Source organism: Hylobates moloch, unplaced genomic scaffold (genome assembly GCF_009828535.3).
Source record: "Hylobates moloch isolate HMO894 unplaced genomic scaffold, HMol_V3 SCAFFOLD_22, whole genome shotgun sequence".
In the NCBI taxonomy this organism is placed as follows: Eukaryota; Metazoa; Chordata; class Mammalia; order Primates; family Hylobatidae; genus Hylobates; species Hylobates moloch.
Window position 1 is genome coordinate 27,900,081 of NW_026652297.1, and position 9,622 is coordinate 27,909,702.

A 9,622-nucleotide genomic window follows, 5' to 3' on the forward strand; every position below is an offset into this window, starting at 1 on the left:
GGAGTCTCGCTCTGTCGCCCAGGCTGGAGTGCAGTGGCGCAATCTCGGCTCACTGCAAGCTCCGCCTCCCGGGTTCACGCCATTCTCCTGCCTCAGCCTCTCCGAGTAGCTGGGACTACAGGCGCCCGCCACCACGCCCGGCTAATTTTTTGTATTTTTAGTAGAGACGGGGTTTCACTGTGGTCTCGATCTTCTGACCTCGTGATCCGCCCGCCTCGGCCTCCTAAAGTGCTGGGATTACAAGCGTGAGCCACCGCGCCCGGCCTTCTATTTTTTTTTAATATCTGCTCCTTTAAGGAATAAAAAAGACAAGCTTACCTTTTAAAATGTATTTTACATATGTATACAATCTAAATTTATTTTTCTCTCTTTATCCCTGAACACTTTATTATTATTATTATTATTTTATTTTTTGGAGACGGAGTCTCGCTGTGTCGCCCAGGCTGGAGTGCAGTGGCATGATCTCAGCTCACTGCAAGCTCCGCCTCCCAGGTTCACACCATTCTCCTGCCTCAGCCTCCCAAGTTGCTGGGACTACAGGCACCCGCCACCACGCCCGGCTAATTTTTTTGTATTTTTAGTAGAGACGGGGTTTCACAGTGTTAGCCAGGCTGGTCTCCATCTCCTGACCTTGTGATCCGCCTGCCTCAGCCTCTCACAGTGCTGGGATTACAGGCATGAGCCACCGCACCCGGCCTACTTTATTATTTTATTTTACTTTAAGTTCTGAAATGCATGTGCAGAATGTGCAAGTTTGTTACACAAGTACACTTTTGCCATGGTTGTTTGTTGCACCTACCAACCGGTTATCTAGGTTTTAAGCTCTGCATGCATTAGATATTTATCCTAATGCTCTCCCTCCCTATGCCCCTTACCCCCTGACAGGCCCCAGTGTGTGATGTTCCCCTCCCTGTGTCCATGTGTTCTCATTATTCAACTTCTACTTATGAGTGAGAACATGCAGTGTTTGGTTTTCTGTTCCTGTGAGAGTTTGCTGAGAATGATGGCTTCCAGCTTCTTCCATGTCCCTGCAAAGGACATGAACTCATTCTTTTTTTGGCTGCATAGTATTCCATGGTGTATATGTGCCACATTTTCTTTATCCAGTCTATTATTGATGGGCATTTGGGTTGGTTTAAGTCTTGCTATTGTAAATAGTGCTGCAATAAACACACGTATGCATGTCTCTTTATAGTAGGACGATTTATAATCCTTTGGGAATATACCCAGTAATGGGATGGCTGGGTCAAATGGTATTTCTGGTTCTAGATCCTTGAGGAATCACCATACTGTCTTCCACAATGGTTGAACTAATTTACACTCCCACCAGTGTAAAAGCGTTCCTATTTCTCCATAGCCTCACTAGCATCTGTTGTTTCCTGACTTTTTAAATAATCACCATTTCAACTGGCGTCAAATTTTATCTCATTGTGGTTTTGATTTGCATTTCTCTAATGACCAGTGATGATGAGCTTTTTTTCATATGTTGGTTGGCCGCATAAATGTCTTCTTTTGAGAACAGTGTCTGTTCATATCCTTCACCCACTTTTTGATGGGGTTTTTTTTCCTGTAAATTTATTTAAGTTCCTTGTAGATGTAAATTTCTTTAAGTTCCTTGTAGATTCTGGATATTAGACTTTTGTCAGACAGGTAGGTTGCAAAAATTTTCTCCTATTCTGTACATTGCCTGTTCACTCTGATGATGTTTCTTTTGCTGTGCAGAAGCTCTTCAGTTTGATTAGATCCCATTTGTCAATTTTGGCTTTAGTTGCCATTGCTTTTGGTGTTTTAGTCATGAAGTCTTTGCCCATGCCTATGCCCTGAATTGTATTGCTTAGGTTTTCTTCGAGGATTTTTATGGCTTTGGGTTTTACATTTAAGTCTTTAATCCATCTTGAGTTAATTTTTGTATAAGGTATAAGGAAGGGGTCCGGTTTCTGTTTTCTGCTTATGGCTAGCCAGTTTTCCCAGCACCATTTGTTAAATAAGGAATCCTTTCCCCATTACTTGTTTTTGTCAGGTTTGTCGAAGATCAGATGGTTGTAGATGTGTGGTGTTATTTCTGAGGTCTCTGTTCTGTTCTATTTGACTGTATATCTGTTTTGGTACCAATACCATGCTGTTTTGGTTACTGTAGCCTTGTAGTATAGTTTGAAGTCAGGTAGCATGATGCCTCCAGTTTTGTTCTTTTTGCTTAGGACTATCTTGGCTATACGGGCTCCTTTTTGGTTCCATATGAAATTTAAAGCAGTTTTTTCTAATTCTGCAAAGAAAATCACTGGTAGCTTGATGGGAATAGCATTGAATCTATAAATTACTTTGGGCAGTATGGCCATTTTCATGATATTAATTCTTCCTATCCATAAGCATGGAATTTTTTTCCATTTGGTTGTGTCCTCTTGTATTTCCTTGAGCAGTGATTTGTAGTTCTCCTTGAAGAGGTCCTTCATGTCCCTTGTAAGTTGTATTCCTAGGTATTTTATTCTCTTTGTAGCAGTTGTGAATAGGAGTTCACTCATGATTTGGCTCTCTGCTTGTCTATTGTTGATGTATAGGAATGCTTGTGATTTTTGCACACTGATTTTGTATCCTGAGACTTTGCTGATGTTGCTTATCAGCTTAAGGAGGTTTTGGGCTGAGACGATGGGGTTTTCTAAATATACAGTCATGTCATCTGCAAACAGAGACAATTTGACTTCCTCTCTTCCTATTTGATTACCCTTTTTTTATTTCTCTTGCCTGATTGCCCTGGCCAGAACTTCCAATACTATGTTGAATAGGAGTGGTGAGAGAGGGCATCCTTGTCTTGTGCCGGTTTTCAAAGAGAATGCTTCTAGCTTTTGCCTATTTAGTATGATATTGTCTATGGGTTTGTCATAAATAGTTTTTATTATTTTGAGAGATGTTCCATCACTACCTAGTTTATTGAGAGTTTTTAGCATGAAGGATGTTGAATTTTATTGAAGGCCTTTTCTGCATCTATTGAGATAATCATGAGGTTTTTATCATTGGTTCTGTTTATGTGATGGATTATGTTTATTGATTTGTGTATGTTGAATCAGCCTTGCATCCCAGGGATGAAGCCAACTTGATCTTGATGGATAAGCTTTTTGATGTGCTTGCTGGATTCGGTTTGCCAGTATTTTATTGAGGATTTTCCACTGATGTTCATCAGGGATACTGGCCTGAATTTTCTTTTTTTGTTGGGTCTCTGCAAGGTTTTGGTATCAGGATGATGCTGGCCTCATAAAATGAGTTAGGGAGGAGTCCCTCTTTTTCTATAGTCTGGAATAGTTTCAGAAGGAATGGTACCAACTCTTCTTTGTACCTCTGGTAGAATTCGGCCATGAATCCGTCTGGTCCTGGGCTTTTTTTGGTTGGTAGGCTATTAATTGCTGCCTCAATTTCAGAACTTGTTATTGGTATACTCAGAGATTTGACTTCTTCCTGGTTTAGTTTTGGGAGGGTGTAGAGGTGTTTATAGTATTCTCTGATAGTAGTTTGTATTTCTGTGGGATCAGTGGTGATATCCCCTTTATCATTTTTTATTGTGTCTATTTGATTCTTCTTTTCTTCTTTATTAGTCTAGCTAGTGGTCCATTTATTTTATTAATCTTTTCAAAAAACCAGCTCCTGGATTCATTGATTTTTTTAAAGGGTTTTTCGTGTCTCTGTCTCCTTCCATTCTGCTTTGATCTTAGTTATTTCTTGTCTTCTGCTAGCTTTTGAATTTGTTTGCTCTTGTTTCTCTAGTTCTTTTAATTGTGATGTTAGGGTGTTGATTTTAGATCTTTCCAGCTTTCTGTTGTGGGCATATAGTGCTATAAATTTCCCTCTTAATACTGCTTTAGCTGTGCCCCAGATATTCTGGTACATTGTATCTTTCTTCTCATTGGTTTCAAAGAACTTCTTTATTTTTGCCTTAATTTCGTGATTTACCCAGAAGTCATTCAGGAGCAGGTTGTTCAATTTCCATGTAGTTGTGCAGTTTTGAGTGAGTTTCTTACTCTTGAGTTCTAATTTGATTGCACTGTGGTCTGAGAGACTGTTTGTTATGATTTCCATTCTTTTGCATTTGCTGAGGAGTGTTTTACTTCCAATTATGTGGTCGATTTTAGAATTTGTGCTTTATGGTGCTGAGAAGAATGTATATTCTGTTGATTTGGGGTGGAGAGTTCTGTAGATGTCTGTTAGGTCCACTTGGTCCAGAGCTGAGTTCAAGTCCTGAATAGCCCTGTTAATTTTCTGTCTCATTGATCTAATATTGACAGTAGGGTGTTAAAGTCTCCCACTATTATTGTGTGGGAATCTAAGTCTTTTTGTAGGTCTCTAAGAACTTGTTTTATGAATCTGGGTTCTCCTGTGTCGGGTGCATATATATTTAGGATAGCTAGCTCTTCTTGTTGCACTGATCCTTTTACCATTATGTAATGGCCTTCTTTGTCTTTTTTTGATCTTTATTTAAAGTCTGTTTTATCAGAGACTAGGATTGCAGCCCCTGCTTTTTTTTTGCTTTCCATTTGCTTGGTAAATATTCCTCCATCCCTTTATTTTGAGCCTATGTGTGTCTTTTCACATGAGATGGGTCTCCTGAATACAGCACACCGATGGGTATTGACTTTTTATCCAATTTGCCAGTCTGTGTCTTCTAATTGGGGCATTTAGCCCATTTATATTTAAGGTTATCATTATGCATGAATTTGATCCTGTCGTCATGATGCTAGCTGGTTATTTTGCATATTAGTTGATGCAGTTTCTTCACAGTGTCATTGGTCTTTATATTTTGGTGTGTTTTTGCAGTGGCTGGTACCAGTTTTTCCTTTCCATATTTAGTGCTTCCTTAGGGGCTCTTGTAAGGCAAGCCTGGTGGTGACAAAAATCCCTCAGCATTTGCTTGTCTGGAAAGGATTTTATTTCTCCTTTACTCAAGAAGCTTAGTTGGGCTGGATGTGAAATTCTGGGTCACAAATTATTTTCTTTAAGAATGTTAAATATTGGCCCCTACTCTCTTCTGGCTTGTAGGGTTTCTGCTGAGAGATCTGCTGTTAGTCTGATGGGCTTCCCTTTGTAGGTAACCTGACCTTTCTCTCTGGCTGCCCTTAATATTTTTTCCTTTGTTTCAACCTTGGAGAATCTGACAATTATGTGTCTTGGGGTTGCTCTTCTTGAGGAATATCTTAGTGGTGTTCTCTGTATTTCCTGAATTTGAATGTTGGCCTGTCTTGCTAGGTTAGGGAGGTTCTCGTGGATAATATCCTGAAGTGTGTTTTCCAACTTGGTTTCATTCTCCCTGTCACCTTCAGGTACACCTATCAATCGTAGGTTTGGTATTTTCACATAGTCCCATATTTCTTGGAGGCTTTGTTTGTTCATTTTCATTCTTTTTTCTCTAATCTTGTCTTCATGCCTTTATTTCATTAAGTTGATCTGCAATCTCTGATATCCTTTCTTCCGCTTGATTGATTCAGCTATTGATACTTGGGTATGCTTCACGAAGTTCTTGTGCTGTGTTTTTCAGCTCCATCAGGTCATTTCTGTTCCTCTCTAAACTGGTTATTCTAGCTAGCAGTTCCTGTAACCTTTTATCGAGGTTCTTAGCTTCCTCGCATTGGGTTAGAACATGCTTCTTTAGCTCAGAGGAGTTTTTTATTACCCACCTTGTGAAGCCTACTTCTGTCAATTTATCAATCTCATTCTCCATCCAGTTTTGTGCCCTTGCTACAGAGGAGTTGTGATCATTTGGAGAAGAGGGATTCTGGTTTTGGGAATTTTCAGCATTTTTGTGCCGGTTTTTCCTCATCTTCATGGATTTATCTACCTTTGATCTTTGAGGCTGATGACCTTTGGATGGGGTTCCTGTGTGAGGGTCCTTTATGTTGATGTTGATGTTGTTGCTTTCTATTAGTTTTTCTTGTAACAATTAGGCCCCTCTTCTGCATGTCTGCTGCAGTTTGCTGGAGGTCCACTTCAGCCCCTGTTCACCTGGGTGTCACCAGTGGAGGCTGCAGAACAGCAAAGATTTCTGCCTACTTTACTCTGGAAGCTTCATTCCAGAGGGGCACTGGCCTGATGCCAGCAGGAGCTCTCCTGTTTGAGGTGTTTGTTGACCCCTGTTGGGAGACTTCTCCCAGTCAGGAGGCACGGGGGTGAGGGACCCACTTGAGGAGGTAGTCTGTCCCTTAGCAGAGCTGGTGTGCTGTGCTGGGAGAATCCCTCTTGTCAGGATCAGTTGCTCTCTTCAGAGCCGGCAGGCAGGAACAATTAAATCCACTGAAGCTGCGCCCTCAGCCGCCCTTTCCCCCAGGTGCTCTGTCCCAGGGAGATGGGGGTTTTGTCTGTAAGCTCCTGACTAGGGCTGTTGCCTTTCCTTCAGAGATGCCCTGCCTAGTGAGGAGGAATCTAGAGAAGGAGTCTGGCCACAGCTGCTTTGCCTGGCCTACCCTAGACCTCCCAGACTCCTTAGCACTGTCAGGGGAAAACTGCCTACTAAAACCTCAGTAATGGCAGATGCCCTTCCCCCCACCAAACTCGATAGTCCCAGCTCGACTTCAGACTGCTGTGCTGGGAGCGAGAATTTCAAGCCAGTGGGTTCTTAGCTTGCTGGGCTCTGTGGGAGGGGGACCCGCTGAGCGAGACCACCTAGCTCCCTGACTTCAGCTCCCTTTCCAGGGGAGTGAATGGGTTCTGTCTCACTGGGGTTCCAGGCACCATGGGTAAGAAAAAATACTCCTGCAGCTAGCTCGGTGTCTGCCCAGTTTTGTGCTTGAAACCCAGGGCCCTGGTGGTGTAGGCACAAGAGAATCTCCTCATCTGCAGATTGCAAAAACCGTGAAAAACGTAGTAACCCGGCAGGGTAGCACAGTCCTTCAGGGCTTCCCTTGGATTGGGGAGGGAGATCCCTGGTTCCTTGCACTTCCTGGGTGAAGTGACACCCCATCTTGCTTCTGCTCGCCCTCTGTGGGATGGACCCACTGCCTAACCAGTCCCAATAAGATGAACTGGGTACCTCAGTTGGAAATGCAGAAATCACCTGCCTTCTGCGTTGGTCTCTCTGGGAGCTGCAAACGGGAACTGTTCCTATTTGGCTACTTTGGCCCCTCCCTCCAATCTGACGCTCTCGAGAATGGTTCTATTCTAACAAGGTCTGTGCAGTACTCTCTTGGCCTCAACTTCTCATCCTTAAAAATAAGGAGGTTGTATCATGTATCCCAGGGGGCTTTCATGTCCTGCTTTTAGGAAACACAAAAGAGATCAAAAGGATCTTCTTGCACGTGCTGTTTTTCATTTGATCTTAGCCAAAAGGCCGAGAAGTGATGCAACTGCTGTTTTTCAATAGCCTTTAATTCATAATAGTCAATGGGCCAGGGTACGCAGGGTGCAATGGCTCACACCTGTAGTCCTGCCAAGGCGGGCATATCACTTGAGGCCAGGAGTTCAAGACCAGCCTGGGAAACAGCAAAACCCATCTCTATAAATAACAACGACAACAACAACAACAAAACCCACAGAAAATTAGCCTGGTGCGGTGGCCTGCGCCTGTAGTCCCAGCTGTTTAGGAGGCTGATGTGAGAGGATCACCTGAGCCTGGGAGGTTGAGGCTGTAGTGAGCCATGTTCACACCACTGCACTCCAGCCTGGGAGACAGAGTGAGACCCTGTCTCAAAAAAAAAAAATTCTTTTAGTAATGATTATGCTATTCAGAGCGTGCGCTGAAATACAGCACTTCCCATAAGTCAGGCTCTATTCAGAGCCCTTCATACAAATTCACACATTTAATTCTGACAGCAACCTGGCTGTGCCGGAACTATAATTAAGTTGGTTCTCTTATGTGAGACACAGATCAACTCAGTAACTTGCTGAAGGTCACACAGCTATTCCTGGGGTGGGGGGCTGGGGGATGGGTGAGCCAGCCTCAGGGTAGCAGCACCCACTGCCTGACTGGCTTCTGCTGCATTTCCCAGGGGAGAATTTGGTGCTCAAGTCATTCTGGGTCACTGCTGGGAGGCCTCTGAGAGCTCATTTAATGCCACTTCCTGTTTTCAGGAGAGAGAAACGTGAAGTTTAGAGAGGAAGGGAAGTGACTTCCCCAGACTCCTGCAGCTCTTCAGTGGCTGACCCTGGTCTTGTACAGGGACAAATAGAAACTCCATAAACCTCAGAAGTAGATCCCAGGCCACAGAAAGACCGAGAGAACAAGTATGAGTTGATGTCTGGTCTTTTGAGTGATTGCTCAGTTCAGGGTCAACTGGCAGCTTTAAGGGTGTGTGTGCCCTGCAGAGGAAAGAGGAGCCTGCTTGGCTTGAGAGAGGGTGAGGGCCACACTGAGCTGTGCAACCACCTACCTATTGCATCACCAGTGGGGGATGTGCATGACCAGGAAACCCCCAGTTAATGACTCATCTGGGGAGAAGCCTGGATCTGCAGAGCCTTGCAGGAAAGGACCTGAGCAAGCCTCCACCCTCCTCCCTTCTCATTCTCCTTCTCTCTCCACCATGCCTCTGGCATGCTGCGTGCTCTCTCTCTCTCACACACACACGCACTCACACACGCACTCACACTCACACACACCAGGAAAAAGTTCAAGTCTGACACAATTCTATGGACTCACACAGCCACACAACTCTGGCCACACACCCCTTCTCCCTCAATCAGAGGCCCGCATCCTGCACAGCCTCGTCCCAACTTCACTTGTTTTTACTCCCCTCCCCCATTACTTTGACTTACTATTTGTCTGGGATTCTGTCTGTGTGGACTTTCCCCTCTATGTCCACTACTGTCTCTGCCACCTATGGCACTTGTCACCTCTGCCTGAGCAGCCCCTCCAGACTCTTCACAAGTTCATGGACTTTGGGGTTAATGATGGCTGTGCCTCAGCTCCTGTGAATGGAAACTGTGCTAAGGAAAGGAAGGGCCGTGCCGTGTTCCCGATACTCCATGGCTCCTTGTATGTTTCTTCCATGAGTGAATGAATTAGTAACGTGGATTCTAGGAAGCTGCACTAATGCAGATGTTGCATTCTCAGCCTGCTCATAGAGTGTGTTAAATGTGAGAGGTGGGGAGTGTGGCAGGCAGGCCAAGGACAGAACAGAGGATCTGAATAGAGTGCAGAGGATCACCCACGTCCTGAGTTACCAGGACCATTGTCAAGTTTTCACCAGAGACATCGCCCATCAGATCAGCACTTCAGAGATCATTGTTTGCCCAGTGCAGAGTGGATTAGGTGGGTGACCTCAGACATGGCCTGGGCAGCATTTGGGATGGGTCCTAGTGGTTAGGGTGAGGGTCAGGTTGCATTATCTTGAAGGAGACAAGTGGCAGCTGAGGCAGATCTGAGGGAAATGATGATGATAATGCAGGCCGGTGAATGGGTTTGTAAGAGGAAAGAGGTTCAAGGTGGATTCAGGTTTTCATAATCTGATATTTGGCTGAGGTCATTACCAAATAAGAAGGAGTAAATGGGCATAAAGTGGCTTTAAGAATTAGGAATGTGAATATGATTTTGGAGACGCTATGGATGCTTCATTGCTAGTAGACCTGCAGGACGCAAAATGCTTCAGGCCGAAGAGATCTGACACCAAATGGAAACCTGGATCTTAAGGAAGAAAGGAAGGCCACCAGAAAT